This window comes from Ranitomeya imitator, chromosome 5 (genome assembly GCF_032444005.1).
Source record: "Ranitomeya imitator isolate aRanImi1 chromosome 5, aRanImi1.pri, whole genome shotgun sequence".
Lineage (NCBI taxonomy): Eukaryota > Metazoa > Chordata > Amphibia > Anura > Dendrobatidae > Ranitomeya > Ranitomeya imitator.
The window spans coordinates 410224565-410238156 of record NC_091286.1 but is presented as its reverse complement, the minus strand read 5'-3'; the positions used below and the strand labels follow the sequence as shown (position 1 = coordinate 410238156).

General features: G+C 44.4%; 1 long non-coding RNA gene across 1 annotated transcript in view; it reads left to right on the top strand.

Annotated features, from left to right (window-relative positions):
- The window catches only part of LOC138638042 (uncharacterized), a 34944-nt gene extending 31890 nt beyond the window's left edge, over positions 1 to 3054 (top strand). The window contains exon 6 of the long non-coding RNA XR_011312436.1: positions 2370 to 3054. This is a non-coding gene — a long non-coding RNA (uncharacterized lncRNA). The remainder of the gene's footprint in view (positions 1 to 2369) is intronic.
- Positions 3055 to 13592: the final 10538 nt, after the last annotated feature.

Genomic DNA, 13592 nt, shown 5'->3' with positions numbered 1-13592 from the left:
TGACGTCGCGGCTTGTGATTGGCCGCGCGGCCGCCCATGTGACCGCTCGCGCGGCCAATCACAAGCCGCGACGTCACCGAAGGTCCTGGAAGGGCTGATTCTTAGGAAGGAAGGCTGTCGGAAGGAAGCAGGGCGCTTCCGAGGGTGAGTATATTCCTATTAGGTATATACTCACCCTCGGAAGCGCCCTGCTTCCTTCCGGCAGCCTTCCTTCCTAAGAATCAGCCCTTCCAGGACCTTCGGTGACGTCGCGGGTGACGTCGCGGCTTGTGATTGGCCGCGCGAGCGGTCACATGGGCGGCCGCGCGGCCAATCACAAGCCGCGACGTCACCGCGACGTCACGGCAAGGTCCTAGAAGCGCGGATTCGAAGGAGGAAGGCTGCCGGTTAGTACCAGGGCGCGTCAGAGGGTAAGTATTGCAATATTTTTTATTTTAATTCTATATTTTACACTTTAATCTGAATTCCGATACCAATTCCCGATATCTTAAACATATCGGGAATCGGGATCGGAATTCCGATTCCAGATTCAAAAGATCGCCGACTTCATGGCCGACCCCCCACTGGGGTCGGGTCGGGTTTCATGAAACCCGACCTTGCCAAAAGTCGGCGACTTTTGAACAATTTCGACCCGTTTCGCTCAACCCTAGTGCCCAGTCCTCTCCTCCACCCTGGGTACCAACCGCACATAATCTGCTTACTTCCCGCATGGTGTGCACAGCCCTATGCGGAAAGTAAGCAGATCAATGCACTCCTAGGTGTGCGGAATCCCCGTAATTCCGCATTTTTAATGAACATGTTGCTTTTTTTTCCGCAATGCGATTTTTTCGCGGAAAAAAAAGCAACATTTGCACTAGAAATGCAGAATACACTGTAATTAATAGGAGGCATATGTAAACGTTTTTTCGCGTTTTTATCACGTTTTTATAGCGAAAAAACACAAAAAATACTGAACGTGTGCACATGGCCTTAGGGTTGAGGTTGGGCTAGCATTAGGGTTGGGCTAGGGTTAGGGTTTTTTCAAAAGTAAAAAAAAAAATGATGATGATATGACGACTAGTGTTGAGCGCAAGTGCTCGGTACTTGAGTTTGCATCGGGGTCGCTCGAGCAAACCGCGATACTTGGTGCATACTGGGGCACCCCGATGCAAACTTGCACTCAACACTAAAGATGACATATTCAATATGATGACCTATTGTTATCAAATTCTGTGCAGTACATTTGGGTTAAAAATCCTCAGCATACAGCTGGATTAAATCCTTGAGAGGTGTAGTTTGCAAAATGGGGTCACATGTGGGGGATTTTCCACTGTTTAGGCACATCATAGGCTCTCCAAATGCGTCACGGCATCTGCTATTGACTCCAGCCATTTTGCGTTCATTTTGGTGCAGATACAATCTTTTTATCATCCATTCTTGCATTTTAATGCAATGTTGTGGCGACCAAAAAAACATAATTCTTGCGTTTTGACTTTTTTTTCTTGCTAGGCCGTATAGTGATCAGGTTAATCCTTTTTTTTATTGAGAGATTGGGCGATACCAAATACGTGTATGCTTGATTTTTTTTTTATGTTTTATTTTGAATGGGGCAGAAAGAGGGTCGATTTAAACTTTTTTCAGATTTTTGTAATTTTTTAAAAACATTTTTTTTTTTTATACTTTTGGCATGCTTCAATAGTCATAACCCAAGCGGCTCTGTTAAATACAGGTGATGATCAGATCACCTATATGTAGCAGAATGCCTCAGTTGCTATGACCAGCGACCACCGGGCGGTGCTCACAGCAAGCCGGCAGTGACAACCATAGTGGTCTCCATATGACCTCTGGTTGTCATACCAACCCATCGGTGACCCGCAATCACGTGACGGGGGTCACCGATGCGAGGATTTCCGGCCTAATGGCCTGAACAGAACGTTAAATGCCGCGTGTGGATCACAGTTCCACCTGCGGCTGTTTTGGGCACATGTCAGCTGTTCAAAACAGCTGACATGTGCCGGGAAAGATGTGGGCTCACCGCCAGAGCCCACATCAAAGGGAGAGAAGCAACATGCGCCGTACTAGTACGGGACATATCGCAAAGGGGTTAAGGGCATAAAAATTTTAAGTTTCTATGTAAAATGATACTCGCATTTCGTGACGGCTTCCTTTTCCTCAGGGGGCCAAGATGTTATTACTTATGCGACTAGTTGATCTGACTTGTTTCAATATTAGGCTCTCCCTGATAAGATTATATCTGTGGTGCTACACCACATTTCTTTCTGTGCACCCGATATCTGATCTAAATAGCTCTGTCATTGATATGGTTTTTTACTTATGTGCTGCCTTGTATGTAATTAATTACTGATTAAAGACTTCTCCCTCTCTTTTAGATTACGAGTATGCTCCAATATTTTCTGTTTACAACAACCCCAAACATGCAGCCAATTTCATTAATAACAATCTTCAGTTCAAAGAAGAACAAGGAGTCTTGGAAACGATGATTTGTCCCCACAGAGCCTTGATCTCAACATCATTGAGTCTTTCTTGGATTACATGAAGAAACAGAAGAGTTTGTGCATCTCTTCAGTACATCCACAGAAGATCTGTGATTAGTTCTCCAAGATGTTTGGTCAACTTCCTTGCTGATTTCCTTCAAAGGCTGGAGACACACTAATTTTAAAATCGGTCCGATTTTGATGCTGGAGAGTCGGACGAGTCCTGCATTTCCAAGCAATACATTTTGGTTTTTTTTTCTGACAAAGAAAAATAAAAATAAAACAAAAAAAAAATAATTTTTTATGAATTATATACATATACAGTAAGTTGCACACACACTGTACTAATTGTATATGTCCCTGACATCTGTATATCTACGTATTCTATTTGTATTTACTGTATGTAATCCATCTCTTCTATCCTGTCGGCTCCAGCAGTGATTTTACAGAACACAGCAGATGAATTACCGGCTTTTCTTCTATCTATGTAATATAAATACTTCTATATATATGTGTGTGTCACTGACCACTATATACCTATGTATTCTATGCGTATATACAGCTCTGGCAAAAATTAAGAGACCACTGCAAAATGTTCATTTTGTCTGATTTTTCTCTTTATAGGTATATTTTTTAGGTAAAACGTAAATTGCTGTTTTAGTCTATAAACTTCTGACAACATGTCTCTGAATTTCCAAGCAATAAATTTTGCATTTTTTTTCTGACAAAGAAAAATGGTTAAAATAAAAAAAAACTGCTTTCAGACCTCAAATAATGCAAAGAAACAAGTTCATAATCATTTAGAAACAACAATACTAATGTTTTAACTCAGGAAGAGTTCAGAAATCAATATTTTGTGGAATGATGGCCGCTCGTTTTTCTTTACTTAGATGCTTTTTTCTTGCCATAATACAAATTCTAACAGTCTATTCAGTAGGACTATCAGCTGTGTATCCACCAGACTTCTGCTCAACACAACTGATGGTCCCAACACCAATTATAAGGCAAGAAATCCCACTTATTAAACCTGACAGGGCACTCCTGTGAAGTGAAAACCATTCCCGGAGACTACCTCAGCAAGTTCATCAAGAGAATGCTAAGGCCATGTTCACACTTTGCGGTTTTTACCGCGGAACCGTGGCGATTTTGCAGCTGCAGGTCCACAGCAGTTTCCGCTGTGCACATGCTGCGGGAAAAACTGCGCGGGAACGCAGCGGTTTACAACCCGCAGCATGTCACTTCTTTGTGCAGAATCGCAGCAATTCTGCACCCATAGGAATGCATTGATCCGCTTACTTCCCGCATGGGGCTGTGCCCACCATGCGGGTAGTAAGCGGATAATGTGCGGGTGGGACCCGGGGTGGAGGAGAGGAGACTCTCCTCCAGACCCCGGGAACCATATTTGTGGGTAAAAAAAAAAGAATTAAAATAAAAAATAATGATATACTCACCTCCCAGCACTGCACGCGGCCGTCTGGTCTCAGGTTTGCTATGCGACCAGGACCTGTGGTGACGTCGCGGTCACATGACCAGACAGTGACGTCACAAAGGTCCTTCTCGCACAGCATCTTTGGAACCGGACCGCCGCCTCATTATTTTATTATTTTTAACATTACTATTGATGCTGCATATGCAGCATCAATAGTAGGAGTAAACTCCTGCAGCGGAACCCGCAGGACAAAACGTGATAAATCTGCAGGGCTAACCGCAGCGGGTTTGCCCTGTAGATTTATCAATTCCGCTGCAGGAGAACCCGCAGGGACCCGACGCTATGTGTGAACATGGCCTAAGAGTGTGCAAAGCAGTCATCAAAGCAAAAGGTGGCTACTTTGAAGAACCTAGAATATAAGAAATTTTCAGTTGTTTCACACTTTTTTGTTAAGTATATAATTCCACATGTGTTAATTCATAGTTTTGATGCTTTCAGTGTGAATTTACAATTTTCATAGTCATGAAAATACAGAAAAATCTTTAAATGAGAAGGTGTGTCCAAACTTTTGGTCTGTACTGTATGTTTATGGAAAAAAGTATTTTATTTACCTAAATTAAAAACAGCTAATAATCAAAGAGCAGAAAAAATGACATTCCAAAAATCAGAATTGGCATAAAAAATGTCGAGAATGCAGAGGCGCATACTAGCCACTGAATTACCTTAGAAAGTGTAGACAAAAATAAAAAAAGAACAACCCGTGACTAGATGTGACGTGAACAGGACTCGCGACCATGTCAGACTGCACTAGCTCTCCTAAGTTATAAAGTGATGCGTATCATTAGGATGTGGCATCACCTATGATCAGTGGGGGTCGGACGTCTTACTGATCCTGAGAATGAAGGGGGCATGGTGCTGGTGGTTTTCCTCAGCATAGTAGTGACCTTTCCATCAGGTTGAATAGAGAACTGCAGCCAACAGTACTCAAATGAGTGAGACCTTTGGGACACGCCTTGGCCATAAAGTATTCACTTTATGAAAAGGTATGAAATGGGAATACCCCAGGCGTTATCCACACTGTCATGATTACCCGGTATTCCCGTTGTGAGCAAGCGGTCACATGACCACATGTATGCGATCTACATACCTGGAGTCATGTGCCAACTAGTCTTATCTGGCTTCTCTCAATTCACTTTAATGGAGGTAAGAGAAACGCGCTTAGTCGGCACAAGACGGCTAGTATGCAGTACGCATACATGTGGTCACATGACCGCCTGCTCACACCAGCAATACCGGGAATTGTGACAGTGTGCACATTACACACTGTCACGATTCAGCAGTCTAAAGTCATCGAGTGACCACAGGCTTTTGAACCAAGTCTGCTGAGCTATAAAGCAGGAGAAGCTGAGCAAACTGATATATAGTTTTGTGGGAAAGAATTAAGTAATTGTAATTTACTGGTAGAAATTTCTTTCTCTCTTTGGACCTATAAATTTAGTAGGTAGTCTCTCTTAAAGGGAACCTGTAACCTCTAGTAATGCTACTCATCTGCATTTATGAAGGTAATCTGCAGGTAAATAGTATCGCAGGGAGAAAATCAAGTTTTATTCTCCCTGCAGCCACTCAATTTCAGTCATGAGGGCGCTGCTGGGAACTGTAACAGATTCTGAGCGTGCCGATTTCTGAGCGTGCAGTAATCACTCCCCAGCACATTGATTGACAGCCTGCAGCACGTGTGTGTGTGTGTGTGTGTGTGTGTGTGTGTGTGTGTGTGTGACGTGTGTGCAGAGCAGGCCGTCAATCAAGAGGTGGTATTGCAGTTTAGCCTTATTTATTACAAAGGAGCTGAGCTGCAATACCAGACACAAACCATAGACTGGTGTGGCGCTTTTATTTGAAAAAGGCAGCCAGGCTTTTCTAATCCTGTACAACCATTTTATACCCAGATTAAGCAGGATTTAAAATCAATCATGTCACAAAGTTAGATATCAATCTGCTCTGCTTCTGCTCTATAACATGCTGTCCACACATTAGATAGTACATTATACTCATAGATTCCGGCTAAATTCACTTTCCAGGAATATCCAGTTAAATCCAAAGAAACGTATTTGATCTAAGACATGCCTGTACGAATTAGTTTACATTAAAGGGAACCTGTCACCCCGTTTTTTCAGATTGAGATATAAATACTGTTAAATAGGGCCTGCGCTGTGCGTTACAATAGTGTATGTAGTGTACCCTGATTCCCCACCTATGCTGAGAAATACATTACCAAAGTCGCCGTTTTCGCCTGTCAATCAGGCTGGTCAGGTCAGGTGGGCGTGGTGACATCGCTCTTTTCTTCCCCAGCTTTCCATTGGTGGCGTAGTGGTGTGCGCATGTCCAAGTGCCGAATCCACTGCGTGGAGTGCGCGCACGTGAAGAAACAGCGCGCGATCTGCGCTATTACCCTTGTCATCGGTGGGGGCGGCCATCTTCCTGGGGCCGCGCGTGCGCAGATGGAGTGCTCTGCTGCACGGGGCTTCAGGAAAATGGCCGCGGGATGCCACGCGTGCGCAGATGGAGATCGCGGCGGCCATTTTCCCAAAGCCGAGTTTGCAGGGGTAATAGCGCAGATCGCGCGCTGTTTCTTCACGTGCGTACAGTGGATTCGGCACTTGGACATGCGCACACCACTACGCCACCAATGGAAAGCTGGGGAAGAAACAGCGATGTCACCACGCCCACCCGACCTGACCAGCCTGATTGACAGGCGAAAACGGCGATTTTGGTAATGTATCTCGCAGCAAACATTTAGAAAAAATATTACTAGAAAGAAATAGGATATTGCTACCAATGCCCTACACTATGCCCTCTACTGCCACCTGCCTGTCAGTGGAGGTCGGCACTCTAGGGGACACGACAATAATGGCATCCCCGCTCCTCGACGGCTCTCCCTACTGCACTAAATGACCCTTCGAAACTCGGGGAAGAAAAGAAAAGATGGAGGGAGCAGAAGGTATGCTTGGTATATCCCCCAGGCCGCCTGTGTAGCATCTGAATCTAGGCCTGATACATCAATAGCACCCAGTGTATAGCACCCAGGCAAGTGTACAATAAGGGGTGGCCTGCTAATGATAGGCATATGTTAGTGTGAGTATTCCCCTGGTGCAATGCAGAGCTGATTTAACCCTACATGCACCTGCCTAACAGCAAAAGGTTGGCACCCCAACCTGAGTCACTGGCGCCCCCATTCCTTGGCGGCTGTCACTACTGTCCATATAGAAGGCCCTAATTACTTGTAAGGTAGGACCCCACACTGTAATATTTTGTAGAGGGAATTAGACAGCCAAGGTATAAAAAGTAACAGACCTACAAAGACGTATCCCACCAGTCTTATCCGATATTTAGGAGAAACAGGTGGGATACGACGGAAAGGTAGCAAATAAAAATGAAATAAAAAAATCAATCAAAGTACCGTATTTTCCGGCGTATAAGATGACTGGGCGTATAAGACGACCCCAAACTTTTCCAGTTAAAATATAAAATCTTCTCAAAAGTCGGGGGTTGTCTTATATGCCGGGTGTAGTTTTATAGGGTGGGTGCGGAGCAATCTGCGGTCGACGTATATAGTGGGGAGGAGTGGTCCCGATGACGAGGTGAGGGAGCGCCTCACCAGGAAGGTGTAAGTGAAGCAAACTGTCAGTGTCTGGGATGCCAGGGTTATTCAAAAGAGAGAGCGGTGCTGTGCCTAGAAAAACACTCCTCTTTCACTCATCTGGCTCGCCCTTGTATCCTATTATCTCCCTCTCTTACACCTTCCAGGTGAGGCGCCCCCTCCACAATATGCGGCGACCGCAGATTACTCCGCTTCTGCCCTATAAGACGACACCCGACTTTTGAGAGAATTTTCAGGGGTTAAAAAGTAGTCTTATACGCCAGAAAATACAGTATATAAATGACTTGATCAGACGGACAGGACCAAATGATAATTAAATGTTCCCTAGTGTACCAGCGTTCAGGGTTTGCCCCTAGATGTACAGCCCAATACCCCTGTTGGCAGGTGAGTATCCTATTAGGCTACTTTCACACTCTAGGTTGTTTGCATCAGGCACAATCCGACAAATGTTGGAAAAACCGGATCTGGCACAGATTGTAAAAAACTGATGAGACCGATCCGTTTTTTCGACGGATCCGGCTAGCATATCTAGATTATTGGTTAAAAAAAATTTAGAGCATGCTCAGTTTAAAAAACCGAATCCGGCGCCGGAATCCATCATTTTCTTGATCCGGCACCTTCCGGCTCCCATTCTAGACAAAAAACGTTGCTGGATGTTTTTTTTCCAGAAACCGGAAACGGCAGATTTACCGGATCCGGCGAAAAACGGCCGAAACGCAATGTCATCCGGCACTAATACAAATCTATGGGAAAAAAAGGGATCCGCCGGCAACTTTCGCCAGATCCGTTTTTTTAAATTTAGCCGGATTGAGCCTGACAGCGAAAAACCTGATGTGTGAAAGTAGCCTTAATCTAACCCCACATCTAAACATACTGAGGTCATATCAGCACCCATACAGTAAGTTATTGGTAAATCACACTTAATGATCCACAAGGGTATAAGTTGATAGTGAAGAAGCACTTATCTGTCCGTCAGATGTACATGATGCTGCATTGCCTCAACGTGTTTCGCTTGCCAACTCATCAGGAGGCTTGATGTGGCAGATAAGTATGATGCTGTAAAAGTGGAATGCCACTTAACACCATCATACTCATCTGCCACATCAAGCCTCCTGACGAGCTGGCACTAGGAAGCATTTAATTATCATTTGGTCCCGTCCGTCTGATGAAGTTATTTATATACTTTGATTTATTTTTATATTTCATTTTTATTTGCTACCTTTCCGTCGTATCCCACCTGTTTCTCCTAAATATCGGATAAGACTGGTGGGATACGTCTTTGAAGGTCTGTTACTTTTTATACCTCGTCTGTCTAATTCCCTTTACAAAATATCACAGAGTGGGGTCCTACCTACAAGTATTTAGGGCCTTCTATAGGGACAGCCACCGAGGTGCAGGGGCGCCACTGACGCTCAGGTTAAGGTGCCAACCTTCGCTGTTATGCAGGTATTCACCGCAGGGTGCATGTAGGGTTAAATCAGCTGGGTATTGCACTAGGGGAATACTCACACTAACATATGCCTATCATTAGCAGGACACCCCTTATTGTACACTTGCCTGGGTGCTATACACTGGGTGCTATAGATTCGGATGCTACACAGGCGGCCTGGGGGATATACTGTACGAAGCATACCTTATGCTCCCCCATCTTTTCTTTCCTTCCCCGAGTTTTGGAAGGGTCATTTAGGGCAGTAGGGAAAGCCAACAAAGAGCGGGGGCACCATTATTGTCATGTCCCCTAGGGTGCCAACCTCCGCTGACAGGCAGGTGGCAGTAGAGGGCATAGTGTAGGGCATTGGTAGCAATATCCTATTTCTTTCTATTACTATTTTTTCTAAATGTATGTTGTCTGTTTCTCGGAGGATTATGCCCTTTTAATGCATATCTAATAAAAATTATTTAGGTCTTTTTTTGGTGCAGATTTTTCTCCACTCATTAGTATGAGTGAAATCTGGAGCAAAAACACTGAAATAATTGACACTGCAGATTTGTATCTGCACCAAATCTGCAAGTCACAAATAAGCAAAGTGTGCATGAGACTTCAAGATTCTCATTCACTTTACTGGCATCAGGAAACCTCCGGTTTTGTTACAAATCTGAGCAGAAACAAACACAACAAATCTTACAGGCATAATCATCGTTATCCGCATTGGGGCTCACAATCTAAATTGCCTATCAGTATGTCTCTAGAGTGTGGCAGACAACAGGGCCGGCTCTAGGTTTTCGTGGGCCCTGGGCAAAGACTCTCAGAGGGCCCCTGTAACACATACCACAATTCACGATGCACAGACACGGCAGAGAAATATAGGTATATCACAAAGCCAAAGATTTCATTTATTCTTATGTTACATTATTATTATTATTATTCATATAGCACCATTGATTCCATGGTGCTGTACATGAGAAGGGGTTACATACAAGTTACAGATATCACTTACAGTAAGCAAACTAACAATGACGGACTGATACAGAGGGGCGAGGACCCTGCCCTTGCGGGCTTACATTCTACAGGGTGGAGGGGAAGGAGACAGTAGGTTGACATGAGTGATATCTATTGCACATTCTACAACATCTCAGAAACCTGACAGTATAGTTCTCCATACAGTATTATTGGCAACACATAGTGCTCCAAACAGAATAATGAGCCCCATATATTGATCCATACCGTATTATGGGCACCACATAGCGCTCCATACAGAATAATGAGCCCCATATATTGATCCATACCGTATTATGGGCACCACATAATGCTCCATACAGAATAATGAGCCCCATATATTGCTCCATACAGTATTATTGGCACCACATATTGCTCCATACAGAATAATGAGCTCCATATATTCCTCCATACAGTATTATGGGCACCACATAGTGCTTCATACAGAATAATGAGCCCCATATATTGCTCTATACCGTATTATGGGCACCACACAGTGCTCCATACAGAATAATGAGCTCCATATATTCCTCCATACAGTATTATGGGCACCACATAGCGCTTCATACAGAAGAGTGAGCCCCACATATTGATTCAAACACTATTATTGGCACCACATAGTTCTCCATACAGAATAATGAGCTCCATATATTCCTCCATACAGTATTATTGGCACCACATAGTGCTCCATACAGAATAATGAGCCCATATATTGCTCCATACAGTATTATGGGCACCACAGTGCTTCATACAGAATAATGAGCCCATATATTCCTCCATACAGTATTATTGGCAACACATAGTGCTCCATACAGAATGATCTAAATATATTGCTATATACAGTATTATTGTCACCACATAGTTCTCCATACAGAAAAATGAGCTCCATATATTGCTCCATACAGTATTATGGGCACCACACAGTGCTCCATACAGAATAATGAGCTCCATATATTGATTCATACAGTATCATTGGCACCACATAGTTCTCCATACAGAATAATGAGCTCCATATATTCCTCCATACAGTATTACTGGCACCACATAGTGCTTCATACCGAATAATGAGCCCATATATTGCTCCATACAGTATTATGGGCACCACATAGTGCTTCATACAGAATAATGAGCCCATATATTGCTCCATACAGTATTACGGGCACCTCATAGTGATCCATACAGAATAATGAGATCCACATATTCCTCCATACAGTATTATGGGCTCCACACAGAATAATGAGCTCCATATATTCCTCCATACAGTATTATCGGCACAACAACATAGCGCTCCATACAAAAGAATGAGCCCATATATTGATTCATACACATAGTACTCCATCTACTATATAATTGTCTAAGGATCACTTCCGTCTGTCTGTCTGTCACAGATATTCATTGGTCGCGGCCTCTGTGTCATGGAATCCAAGTCGGTAATTGGTCTCGCCAGCTGCCTGTCATGGCTTCCGCGACCAATCAGCGACGGGCACAGTCCGATTAGTCCCTCCCCTACTCCCCTGCAGTCACAGTGCCCGCCGCCCGCTCCATACTCCCCGCAGTCAGTGTGCCCGGCGCCCGCTCCATACTCCCCGCAGTCAGTGTCCCCGACGCTCACTCCATACTCCCCGCAGTCAGTGTGCCCGGCGCCCGCTCCATACTCCCCGCAGTCAGTGTCCCCGACGCTCACTCCATACTCCCCGCAGTCAGTGTGCCCGGCGCCCGCTCCATACTCCCTGCAGTCAGTGTCCCCGGCGCCCGCTCCATACTCCCCGCAGTCAGTGTCCCCAGTGCCCGCTCCATACTCCCCGCTCCATACTCCCGGCAGTCAGTGTGCCCGACGCCCGCTCCATACTCCCCGCAGTCAGTGTGCCCGACGCCCGCTCCATACTCCCCGCAGTCAGTGTCCCCGGCGCCCGCTCCATACTCCCCGCTCCATACTCCCTGCAGTCAGCGCCCGCTCCATACTCCCCTCCGGTCACCACTCACACAGGGTTAATACCAGCGGCAACAGACCGCGTTATGCCGCGGGTAACGCACTCTGTAACCGCTGCTATTAACCCTGTGTGACCAAGTTTTTACTATTGATGCTGCCTATGCAGAATCAATAGTAAAAAGATGTAATGTTAAAAATAATTTAAAAAAAACCTGCTATTCTCGCCTTCCGTCGTCGGACGATGCGCTCGCGCCAGCCGCTTTCCCAGAGATGCATTGCGAACTTACCCAGAAGACTTCGAGACCACTAAATCATCTAGGTAATTTCGCAATGCATCTTGGGAACGGAAGATGGCGGCCGCATAACACAGCTTCGCTGGATGCCAGGGGTGAGTATATAACTATTTTTTATTTTAATTATTTTTTTTTAACAGGGATATGGTGCACACACTGCTAAATACTGCACGAGCTGTGTTCTATACCTACGTGTCTGGGCAATATACTATGTGACTGGCCAATATACTACGTCGCTAGGCAATATACTACATCGCAGGGCAATATACTACGTGACTGTGCTGAATACTACGTCGCTGGGCAATATACTACGTGACTGGGCAATATACTACGAGACTGGGCAATATACTACGTGGCTCTGTGCTGAATACTACGTCGCTGGGCAATATACTACGTCGCTAGGCAATATACTACGTGACTGGGCAATATACTACGTGGCTGGGCAATATACTACGTGACTGGGCAATATACTACGTGACTGGGCAATATACTACGTGACTGGGCAATATACTACGTGACTGGGCAATATACTATGTGGCTCTGTGCTGTATACTACGTAGCTGGACAATATACTACGTGGCTGGGCAATATACTATGTGGCTGGGCAATATACCACGTGACTGGGCAATATACTACGTGGGCTGGGCAATATACTACGTGGACATGCATATTCTAGAATAAACGATGCGTTAGAATCGGGCCACCATCTAGTACAGAACAATGAGCTATATATATTCCTCCATACAGTATTATTGGCACCACATAGTGCTCCATACAGAATAATAAGCTCCATATATTCCTCCATACAGTATTATTGGCACCACACAGTGCTCCATACAGAATAATGAGCTAAATATATTGCTATATACAGTATTATAGTCACCACATAGCGCTCCATACAGAATAATGAGCTCCATATATTCCTCCATACAGTATTATGGGCACCACATAGTGCACCATGCAGAATAATGAGCCCCATATATTACTCCATACAGTATTATGGGTACCACATAGTGCTCCATACACAATAATGAGTTCCAAATATTCCTCCATACAATATTATGGGCAACACAGTGCTCCATACAGAATAATGAGCCTCATATACAGTACAGACCAAAAGTTTGGACACACCTCATTTAAAGACTTTTTTGTATTTTCATGACTATGAAAATTGTACATTCACACTGAAGGCATCAAAACTATAAATTAACACATGTGGAAATATATACTTAACAAAAAAGTGTGAAATAACTGAAATTATGCCTTATATTCTAGGTTCTTCAAAGTAGCCACCTTTTGCTTTGATGACTGCTTTGCACACTCTTGGCCTTCTCTTGATGAGCTTCAAGAGGTAATCACCGGGAATGGTCT